Raw genomic sequence first — 12,573 nt, 5'->3', positions numbered from 1 at the left:
TTTTGCTAGGTGATGCAATTGGTGTGCCAACACCTCCAGATGCAGTTCCTGAAGGACGTGGGCATTCGGGACATGTTCGTTTTGCCTGTGATGAATGAGTTTGTCCAAACACACAGGGAAGTCAGCTTGTTCATCGAGGTGCGTTTCCCATGTTTATTTCACTCGATTGGTCGTCTGTTTGCAAGGTCATGCTCTGCCCAGAGGTCACCCACTGAGATTTTTTTTTACCGTAACATTACCGTCACTTGGGTTTGGTGATCGATTCAACAGGGCAAAAATATTTGTAAGAAGCGTAAACATGGCAACGTGATCATTGTCAGACCACGGAGGACCTTCAGAATGCCGAGTATGATCTTTAAATTGATCCTGGATGTCATTCCTGACTTACAGTACCCCGGGGTTTACAAATTGAGTTGTACCTGTGGTGATTGCTATATCGGGGAGACAAAGCGACATGTCTCTGACCGAATTCGCGAGCACAAATGAGATTTGAAACACGGCAGAACGAATTCTTCTGCTGTGGCTGATCATTGTCACAACGCTATGGGTGATCATGAGATTGTCTTCTCCGATACCAAGGTTCTCTGTAAACCTATAGGTTATCACCAGAGATGTGTTCACCAAGCCATTCAGATATACAAATACAGGCATACCTTCAACCGAGAGGATAGTTTCAAATTAAGCAACCACTGGAAGGACGTTTTAAATCATACCAACCGTCAACTAATTTCTAACAGCAATTTCAAGTAGTGGTATACCAAGCATATTCCTTCCGAACTTTCTATTTCCCTTTTTTCTACTTCCCCCTGACAGCACATTCTTGCCGATCTTTAATTTTTCTATTTTTTTTCCGTTTCTATTGCACATACACAGTGACCCATCCCCCGCACCCTCTACACAACAAAAGACGGATTAACTCAGCCCCGCACCCCACCAAGGTCCCCCTACATGGCTCCTCCCACCCGCCCCCCCTTAACCTGCATTTAAGCTTTTCTATTTCCACGGTTTTCTACTCCGCACCTTACAGCACATTCTTGCCGATCTTTAATTTTTTTCTATTTTTCCGTTTCTATTGCACATACACAGTGACCCTCCCCCCACACCCTCTACACAACAAAAGACGGATTAAGTCAGCCCCTCACCCCACCAAGGTCCCCCTACATGGCTCCTCCCCCCCCCTCCCATAACCTGTATTTAAGCCAGAGGTTTCCAGAGCCTCGCCACTTGGTGCAGCGATTTTTTGCTGTGACTGTTTCCACCTGAAGACGGAAGCTTGTGTTACCTTCGAAACGTCGTGTTTTAATTTATTCTTTTATTTAATTTTAATTTATTTTTTACCTACGTGACTTAACCGAATAAAACCAAAGATTATAAAATAAAACCCCAATTCAGGACCCTACTGTGACTCAGTGTGGATTTCTTGGAGTAAGTCTTTTATTATAAAGAATTACAGGGGCTGTTTGATGACACGACTAGGGAGCTGGCTTGCACTGCGGGGAACTTAATATTCAATTTGGATTCTGCAACCCTCAATGACCTTTTTAAGTTCCATTTGTGCATGTAAAACTCGCACAAACAACCATACCCAGAAACCCATAGACTCCAACAGAGACCCATGCATTCCTACAGACACTCAGACTCACACAGCAACCCCATAGACTCACACAGAGTCCTTTTGACATGCACAGAGACCAATAGCCTCACACAGAGATCCATACACTCAAGAGACCGAAAAACTCACACAGAAATCCATAGATTCGCACAGAGGTCAATAGAATTTTAATCTGAATATTTATTTATACTGGATGAATCTGATGAGCTATAACGATCTGTTTTCACAGACGTCCAATCGGGCGGGTCAGAACATAACAAAAATACAATACAAAAACACGACAGGGAAGGTAAACAAATTGTTTAAATATATACAAATTAAACTGAACTGTTTTTATCTTACCATAGACTAAAATAAACCTGTTGGACTCGCACAGAGACCTTAACCACTAAACCTCGAACAAATAAAACCCTCTAAAACCTCTAAACCCCGTAACTATCTAAATCCCTAACCATTTAAACCCATAACCATCTAAACCGCTAACCCTCTCAAACCCTTTACCCTTAAAACCCTAACCCACCAAAAACCCCTCACTCTCCAAACCCCTTAGTCTTTTAACCCTAACCTTCGAAGCCATTAAAAATCAAACCCTCAACCCTCTGAATCCCTAACCCTCTAAACCTTGAAACTCTAGGCTTCTAAAACCCTACATCCCTAATATTCTAAATACCAACCAATCTAAACCAAAACCCTGTAATGAACTAACCCTCTAGACCCCTAACCCTCTGAACTCACAACCTTCTAAATCCTCAACTTCTAAAACCCTAACCCTCAAAACCCTAACGTTCTAAAACCCTAAATCCCTAATCTAATCCCAACACATTTAAACCCCAACCCTCTAAAGAACTAACCCTCTAGATGCCTAACCCTTAAAACACCTATACCCCTAAAATGCTAACCCTCTAAACACATAACCCACTAAACCCCTAACCCTCTAAACCCATAAAAAAAATTTTGGGGTTAGATTGTGTAACTATAAATGTGTCGTTAAACCAGCCACCACCTGACACAGCCAATTAGGAAAATTTGTCACATCAACAAAAAGTGCCATTTAGTGTTGGAGACTAACCCAATATTAGTTGTGAAAGTCTAGGTGTTAAACCCTCAACTCTCAAACCACTAAACCCCTAACACTCTAAATCCCTAACCCTCTAAACACCAAATTCTCTAAAGGACTTTACCCTGAAGACTCCAACCGTCTAAACACCTCACCCTTTAGAACCCTAACCCATAAACCCCAAAAACTCTTAGCTGTCTAAACCCTTAACCTTCTAAACCAGACATGGGAAAAGCACGCCCCCCGGGCCGTATACGGCCCGTTGGGCTTTTTAATCCGGCCCGCCGAACTTGTACAAATATTATTATTACTAAATTAAATTTTACCTTTCTCCTGTAATGCCCCCATTTCCCCATTAGATGGCGGACTTTGACCGGGAGTTACGACATGTTTTTGTATGTTCATGTTCGTACAATTTGTTAAATTGCCTTGCAAATAAATGCTTTGCTACCTGTTAAAGGCCAAATCCTTTCATGTTATTATTTTTACATGCCATTTATATTAGTTCACACAAACACTCCATCCATCTGTTCCTGGCCCGGCCCCTCTGTCAAATTTTAGAACCCATTGTGGCCCGCGAGTCAAAAAATTTGCCCACCCCTGTTCTAAACCCTTAAACCCCAAATTGTCTAAACCCATAAACCTGTAAAACCATAACCCTTTAAACCCCTCACCTTATAAACCTCTAATCCCCGAAACACCGAAACCTCTAAACCCATAACCTTCTCAAACTCGTAACCTTGTAAACCAAAACACCGAGCAATCAAAACCCATAAACCCCCTAAACCTCTAAACACCGACAGTAACTCTAAACCCTTAACCCTCTAAACCCATAACCTAAACTCTACCAAATAAAGACCTCAACCCCTTCACCCTTAAAACCCTCTCCGTCTAAACTCCTCACCGTTTGAAATCCTAACCCAAATACCTTGAAAACCCCTCACCCTCTAATCCCCTAACCCTCTACACCCTTAACCCACTAAAACCCTAACCCTCAAAACCCCTAATACGCTCAAACCCTAAACATCATAACCCTTAAAACCCCCCAAACCTCTAAACTGCTTACCCCCTAAAAACCCCAAAACCTCTAAACCCCTAAGCCTTTAACCTTATAAACTCCTAACCTCTAAACCACTAACCCTTTAACAATCAAACCCCATAAACCCTCTAAACACCTAATTATCTAAACCGAGAACCCTTTAAAACCATAACCTTCTAAACTGTAACCCTCTAAAACTCAACCCTCAAAACCTCTTTACCCTTAAAACCATAACGGTCTAAACCCATCACGCTCTAAAATCCTAACCCATAAACCCCCAAACCTCTAACCCACTGAACCCCTAACCTAAACCCTTAAACACAAAATCTTTAAACCCAAAACCCTCTAAATTACTAACCCTCTTAACCCCTCTACCCTTAAAACCATATTTTTTTGAACCCCTAAACCCCTAACTCTTTAAAACCCTATACCCCTAATAGCCTAATCCTCTAAACACCTAACCCTTTAAACCCCTTTACCCTTAAAACCCTAACCCTCTAAACCCCTAACTCTAGAATCCCCTAAACCCCTAACACTCTCAACCCCTAAACCCTATAACCCTCGAAATACCTAAACATATAAACCCCTTATCCCCAAAATACCCCAAAACCTCTAAACCCATAACTTTATAAACCCCTAACCCTCTAAACCCCTAGCCCTTTGTGTAGTGTGTGGTGGGTGTCACGGGGTTGGTGGGTGCAGGGTGTGTGTGGTGGGTGGTGGGTATCACAGGGGGGTGTATGTGTGGAGTGTGCATGTGGTGGGTGTGGTGATAGTGGTCGTGGTTCACAACGATCCATGACCACCACCTCTACTGTGTGGTGGACCGGCCACCACACAGCAGCGCGCGTCGGAGGAGTGAACGGATGGTTCTCCCTATGCGGGCCAGGCCCCCTCGCTTCCTCTTCTCCTCCTGCATCACCATCGCCTGATCCTCTTTCCTTGTCATCTCCTTCTCCTCCACCACCATCTCCTGCACCACCATCTCCTCCTCCTGCTCCTTCTTCATCTCCACCTCCTCTGTCTCCCCCTCCATCTCCTCTTCGTCCTGCACCACCAGCTCCTCCACCAAGGTCTCCTCCTCCTGCACCACCAGCTCCTCCACCAGGGTCTCCTCCTCCACCTGCACCACCAGCTCCTCCACCAGGGTCTCCTCCTGCACCACCAGCTCCTCCACCAGAGTCTCCTCCTGCACCACCAGCTCCTCCACCAGGGTCTCCTCCCCCTCCTGCACCACCAGCTCCTCCACCAGGGTCTCCTCCTGCACCACCAGCTCCTCCACCAGGGTGTCCTCCTCCTGCACCACCAGCTCCTCCACAAGGGTCTCCTCCTCCTGCACCACCAGCTCCTCCACCAGGGTCTCCTCCTGCACCACCAGCTCCTCCACCAGGGTCTCCTCCTGCACCACCAGCTCCTCCACCAGGGTCTCCTCTTCCACCACAAACGTCAGCTTCCATTTAGAGGCCAGGGCAAGCGCGGAGGATGGGGGCAGGGCCGGCTCCGCTCTATAAAGAGATGCGCACGACACCGTTCCAACTTCCTGCTACAGCAGAGATCACAGCCCCCCCCCCCCCACCATCGTCCGCGTACGGACTGTGTGCAGAGATAGATTGACCAGGCTAATAACGATGGTGCAATAATGCAGCATACCTTTGCCCATCGTGGGTCTGGTTACAGAATGGGCATTAGTCTTGCGATATCACAAAGGATGAAGGGCTACATGGTAAAGATATGGCTGCCTCATTATTTGTCCTCACCCAGGAACCAATTATAAAAATACATCCGTATATAACCGAATGTATACGTGGGGTTTGAACTGTACATGTGTTCGTTTGCAGGCAGCAGGGCTGGAACTCAGTCAAAGAGGGACCTGGGTTTGATTCCCATACTTGGGCCACTTTCTCCGTGTGGAATGTGGAGTGTGTTCTACCCCCCCCCCCCCCCCCGTTTTGTCCTGCATTGGTTTCCAAAATCAGAATACATTATTTAGACTGGATGAAGAGGAATCCGATAAGCTATGAAGCTCTTCTTTCACAGATATGCAGTCGAGGCACAGGGTCAGCAAGTTACAACAAACAAGAGGAGTGCAACGTGTAAAAATGTAAGCAAGTCACAAAAAATTGAGCACATAAGCACAAAGTACATAAAATCCTGCCAGATTTTCAACACTAAATGTAAACTTGGGCAAGGCAGCAAAACATCAACAAAAACAGCCCCAGACCCCTCCAAGACAACACACAGTCCCTCAATAAAATTGTACATTAAAATGTAACTTTCATTCCTTTGGGTTTGGCATTTTCCTCCACGTAACTGAACCCTGACACACGCCACGCAACCAGTGTTGGATGGACATCCTCGCCAGTGTTAGAAATTGAACCTCCAAATCACTCAATTGGGATCACATAGCAGCAGTAGCAAAAGCAAATTTGTTCTGTACTGCAAACAACTTGGCAGGACTCTACTGAAAAAGAGTCTTGAGACTGAGTGAGGCTCATGCTGGCTAAATAAGGGTAGTAGTAATAAATATAAATACATTAACGGGAGCAGAGCCGTCCCCCGGGTACGGTGTACTGAGGAAACCGCCCCAGGCACCGTGCTTTTGGCGGCCCTGTGCTTCGATGTCACGGTGTCAGACATCAAATGTCTTTTTAACACGTAGGCTTTCGCACCAGATTGGCTCACAAATGATGACATCACATTCACATTTATCACTAAGACCGAAACAGGAGTATTTCTCCACAATTCTGGCCGTCACCTTATGAGGCTGGTTGCAATCCCCGGCAAAATGTCGTACTCGAATAGTAAATGTGGTGGGTTTACTTTCCAACACTGGTGTGCTGATCTAGTAACTAATTGGCACATTTTGTTTACATGATACACCTTACTAATTGGCTGTGTTGGGTGGTGGTGAGTTTAACAACACATGTATATCTATGCGATCTAACCGAAAAAACCCCTGTATTGTTGGTAATACTTCCGATTTAATTGTGACTTGCCCCGGGCCCCACACCTCCCTATGGACTGCCTTGAACATTGGACAAGCAACTCATGGCTTACCGTCACTCAGCAGCTCCAAAACACTGTACACTGCCAGGAGCAGCAATGGTGGTGGCGGTGGCGTTGCTGGTGGTGCTGGTGGCCGCGGTCCGGAGCCAGCTGTGACCCAGCGCCTGCGCTGGCGTCATACGACAATCCGGATCCCATCTGTTGAGAGACGCACCGGGGTCACACGTGGCTCACATGCTGAGAGAGGCGTGGTGAGAGGATTGACGTTCCTTCCCTTCTCCCACGAGGTCCAGGATCGCACGGCATCAGCGGTAGTCTTGGTAGCAGCGGCAATCCTTCAATACGCGGTACTCTAATAATGCCCTGAGCCTCGCACTGCCGAGGAGCATCTTTAACGGACCTCCAAAGAGGGCGATCTTAACACCGGTGGTACTGGTTATCGGCAGGTTAACTCAGCTCCACATCTTCCTGGTGATCGGTGGAGGGCGATCGTTGATCACCTTGGTGGGAGAAATCCTCATGGGGAGGGGGGAGGGGGTGGGGGATGATTCTTACCGCAGGCAGGAGCTGACAAAGTCAACAAACTCCGGGTCGTGGCTTTTGAGTGCCCCGTGAAGTGACAAGCTCCCTGGCACCCTTCTCTTGACTGGGGAGAACATCATGCCCAAACGATCTGCAGGAGACATGCACAGCAGGAGAGACACACAGTCACCAACCACCACTTTGCCCACCTACCCACTTGCCCACGCGCCCATTTACACACCCACTCACCCAAGGAATTGAAAATACAAAGAGGCCCCCCCGCATGGCCACCCCCCCAAAATACTACAACAGCTCCAGGCCACACCCTAACACTGAATCCGTCCAGTTGCTCGCCCCACCCTTCAACTAACCAAAGTAGTGCATTCCGTCAGGAGCTGCATACATAATGCATCTTGGAGGCAACCCAAGGATCTGCACATGGTTGAGATAAAGGCAAAAGTCACCCGTGTAGCCGCAGCAGACTGTAGGGGCAAGTGCTTTTAGTAGTGAGTAGAAACAGCAGCAGCAACAGTAGCGGCACCTGTTGAGGGCCAGGACTGTGGTACACACAGAGAGGGGATAGTTGGCCATATTGAAGCAGGTGCACACGGCACCAGGTACTCATTTGAGGCTGATTTGTACTAGGGGATGCCCAGTACCGGTTCAGATAATCCTCACTGATGTTGGCCGTGAATTGGAATCAAACTCGCATTACCGGGTTTGTAGCTGAGCACGCTAACCGCTACACCACTCCTCCCCCCACACGTTCAAGACACACACGTGTACATGCATAAAACATACGATGGCTGCCATTCGCCAGATCACCAAGTAGCCAATCGCCCCCCCTCTCCTGGCTCCCCCCCCCCCATAGCCTACAACTTCAAGAAAGGAGGGGGGAATCACGAGCGGGTGAACGTCCAGTTGGAAATACCTCCATGCAGCACGGGAGGTGGTCATCGCGGCTGTCCGAATGGAATAATTTCCTGCCGGTCGCCAACTCCGCCACTGTGCAGCCCAGTGCCCACATGTCCACTGCACACGTTAATCTGTAGCCCAGCAATACCTCCGGAGAGAGGTATGGCAGGGTCCCACCCACATGCAGAGCTGCACAACAACAACGAATATATAAGTACGTGTGTGTGTATACTCACTGTGTCATGAACAGCATCGTTATCACACACTGTCACATGTACAGACACTAAGAGACTTGCACACACACACACACACTGGAACACAGACACACCCACACGCAGAAACTCACACCCACACGCAGAAACTCACACCCAGGTGAGGTTACTCACGTTGCCTTTTCACAAAAAAGCTGGTGCCAAAGTCCGTGACCCTGATGGTGCCAGTCACGGTATCCTTGAGTAGAACATTTTCCTAAAGGAAGAAAGGCAGAAGTAATTCACACTCGGAGGTTACGCCGATAGCATTCAGCCAGCAGTGGATCAATCACGTACCACGGTGCAAACTAAACAGGGGAACTAGGTGAGGCGTAGCGCCGTCATCAACCTTGAGTCAAGTGCAACATTCGCTGTTTTCTGACAGCTGCCACTGGGGGTGCCCCTTTCAAATGCGTCAAGATGAGCGATGTTAGTCGAGGCTCATCACATTTAAAGCTCTCTGAAGCACCATCTAAGTAAAAGGGTGCGGCTCTATAGACAACTTATCCTAGTTGCTCACAGCTGCCCGATAACGAGTTACGGACCAAAAAACACACTCGAGGGCGCACGGATTTCGTGACGCTTTCCACCGCACGTTTGTCTTGGGAAGTTTTCCATTTACAGCATGGAAGCTGACAACGGGCAGCTGTCAGTTCAAACGCGTGTTTGGCACGTTTTGAAAATCATTCTTTTCGGCTCCGGTTTGTGTTTCCCAAAGTTTGGGGCAACGCTGTCATCTACATTGCTGGTTTTATCTGTGGTGAGTCCCGCAATAGCGACACGACTCTACACAACAGTTTAATTTATACCAGATCATCACCAGAGGTAAGGTGACCCTGCTTCCTTCCAGATAGACGGACAGAGCTAACACATCGACCCTGTGACCAACGTGGTTAGTTTTCTCTATGGACCGAGTCCCCAATAATGACACAACTCCGGAACAAAGTCACGCTGATTGCTGTGTCCACTCACTGGCTTGATGTCTGCATGGATGATGCTCCTGGCCTTGGTGTGGCAAAGGAACTTGAGGATGCCCCTGGTGTAAGTTTTCACCATCCCCATGTGCAATTTCCGGAACCCCGCTTCCGTAATCACATCATAGAGGCTCTCCCTGTGAAAGAGGCAGCAGCAGCAACAACAATGACAACAACGAAGCAGCGTCAGTGTCATACCCTGCAATACTGCGTGGATTCTGATAACGACAATATTAATATGATATTTGCACATTCACGACTAATATGATTCATAGCTCAGTGTGGGTTTAGGTCATCGGTTTGTTGATAAACCAAATCAGTTAGCACATCTGTCCACTTGCTTTCATTGGCTCTGTTTCCGGGTGGTGGAATTATCCATTAGGAGATACAAACTCCACGCAGAAAGGCGTCCGAGTTGAGAATCGAACTCAGGGATTTTCACCGAGGGGCACAAGCGTCACCACTGCGCTGCAGCCAACCTGCTGATCGAGTGGAGGCGTGGCTATATAAAAGTGGGCGGGGCTGATTGAGAAAAGAGGAGTGGCCTCGTGCACCCGGGACACATTACAGCTCCACAGTATCACAATGCGTGGGTGGCACAGGAATCCCAAAAGTAACATCTAGCCCCGGTGGTGTGACGTTATCACCCTCCCCTGGTGTGGAAGAGATCGGGGCTTTGATCCCGACCGTGACGCATGTATATTTTGAGTTTGCATGTTCTACCCCTGGTCACGTGGATTTTTCTCCGGGTTCTCTGGTTTGTCCCTCCACATTTAGAAACATGTGTTTAGAGTATTTGGCTGCTATACATTTCCACATCAGCCATTTTTTTTAGCTATCATTTGTAGCCAGGCCGCTTGTGAAAAATAACTGATAGGGCAGTGGGCTTTACCTGTTAAATAAAAGTTTTAGTTTAGCTAATGTAGTTAACCACGCTATGGGGGGGGGGGGGGGGGGGGCGGTGGGAACACATGGTACGTACTTCAACAGCTCCAGGACAATGCAGTGGTGTCCTCTGAAGTCAAAATGGTTCAGGACTTTGATGACGTTGTACTCCTCATCACTGCCCTCGCCCTGAAGTTCCAGAGCCATCTGGAGCTCCTTTCTCTGAAATTTATCATCCTTGGAGCTGTGCAGAGAAAATCCACAAATGAATCATGACTTAGACTTGCTAAAGGAATGACCAGAAACAAATTCTATTCCGAATTAAATAAATAAATATACGTTCCCCAAGTGTAATGGCATTGTGAGTTCCGGTACCGCGCTCATGGAAGGTTCCAGAAAGGATCGGGAAGAGGATCAAATAAGCAAGGGATAGAAGGGGGTTTGGGGTGTTGCCTGAACGTAGTGATTCCCTAATGTGTGAATTGAGCCGACTCCGAGCATGGCCCCAGCCACACTCAGGATTCCCAGAAGCTGAGCCAAGCCACGGCTGAGCCACTCATGTATCTTTAACAGCAGCTGAGCGGCTCAAGCCTGAGCCAAACCACGGCTGAGCGAGAGCTGAGCCTGAGTTTTAGAGACTGAGCCACAGCTGAGTCGTGACTAAATGTGGCTCTCACAGAGCAAGGCATTATAACGTGGGATATCATGGGACCTCCTTTGCCAGTACCAAAATATCAGAATAGATTTTCCCTTTTTTTCTGGCAACAAAACAGGTGTTAAGATGTTAAAACACCAAACTGAAACCTTTTACAAGGAATCATGTCTGCATTAACCATAATACTTGTGGTCAGAATGCAAACAAAAAACATACTCTGATAATATATGCATTGTCTTTGAAACTGATTGGTCCACACCAGAGACAGTTTTCTTTTGAGCCTCGTCTCAAAAACGATGTTAGACCAGAGTACGCCAAAAGGTGTACAGCACAAAGACAAGCGTTATCAGAGTAATGAGAGCTCAGGGTGAACGGCTACATCATGGACCTTCTTTGGGAGTATATTTTGGTACTGGCAAAGGAGGTCCCATGAAGTAGCTGCTATAACGCAGAACGCACCCGTTATAACATGTAACACGCCCGTTATGACATGGGACAACCCCATTACAGCGTGGAACACGCCTTTTATAGCGTGGAACGTGCCCATGATAATGTGGAAGGCTCCCGTTATAACACGGACCGCACCCATTATAATCCGGAATGCTTCTGTTCTAATGCAGGAAGGCGCCCATTATAACGTGGAATGTGCCCGCTATAAAATTGCAAGGCTGAGCGGTATGACACAGTAGGTGGAATGCGGAATGATCACGTGACGTGACAGCATGCCCTCCGTTATTGATCTCTTTACATCACTGTGTGCGTGTATTATATCTTGCAAAACTTTATCGTTACATTATATATGGGGATATTATGTTTGCTTAATGTGCTTTCCCTTAATGCGGCACTTTTCAGGAATGCATCTACCGGGTTAAATGAAGACTTAATGTAATGTAAGAGTGAACTGATCCAGAACAGGGGGAGAACATACAAACTCCACACAGGAGGACACCCGAGTCAGGAGTCGAACCGGGGACCCTCTACGTGAGGCACGAGTTGTCACCACCTCATCACACGGCCGCCCACAGCACTGGACATAACAACAACGTCGTCCTTGTGACGACACCACTCTGAATTCTTACCTCAATGGTGATCTCAAGATCTTCACTGCCACCAGGGTGTTCATCTTTTGGTCAAGGCACCGGATCACCTGGCTTTGAGCTCCATCCCCAATCTTCTTCAGCACCTCATAGCGGTAGTGGAGGTGCTCATGGTGGACCTGCACAAAATGACACAAATTTAGACTGACTATATTTTGAAAATCACAACATGTGAGCATTATTTTACGAAATAATTGCTTTTATTAAGCGTTTGGTTTTCTTAAATCTGTAATTGTGGAATGCTCTGATGTCTGCTGGCCGAGTCACCCTAAAAAAAGCTCTTTAGCTCAATGGGCTTAACTTGGGAAATACACTTCTGATTGTGAAGTGTGTGGGAGAGTGCACGTGTGCTTTCTCTGGTTGGTTGGTGCTTAAATTGCAATGACAAGAAGCCACGAACCCCGCGACTGCTGCGCCCTGTGACCGCCCCCACGGCGGGGGCTTTGTGGCGAGTCTCACCGGAATGTAATGATGTTCGTGGTCGTCGTATCCATCGTTGTTGTGTCCCCGGGATCTGTTGCGGAGCGCAAAGTACCATACTTCCTGTATGGCGACAAGCT

The sequence above is a fragment of the Petromyzon marinus genome, unplaced genomic scaffold (assembly GCF_048934315.1).
Source record: "Petromyzon marinus isolate PM22_M1 ecotype Great Lakes invasive population unplaced genomic scaffold, UKy_Petmar_22M1.pri1.0 PM_Scaffold_1, whole genome shotgun sequence".
Classification (NCBI taxonomy): domain Eukaryota; kingdom Metazoa; phylum Chordata; class Hyperoartia; order Petromyzontiformes; family Petromyzontidae; genus Petromyzon; species Petromyzon marinus.
The sequence above is the reverse complement of the archived record's forward strand: the minus strand, read 5'-3'. Positions refer to the sequence as shown.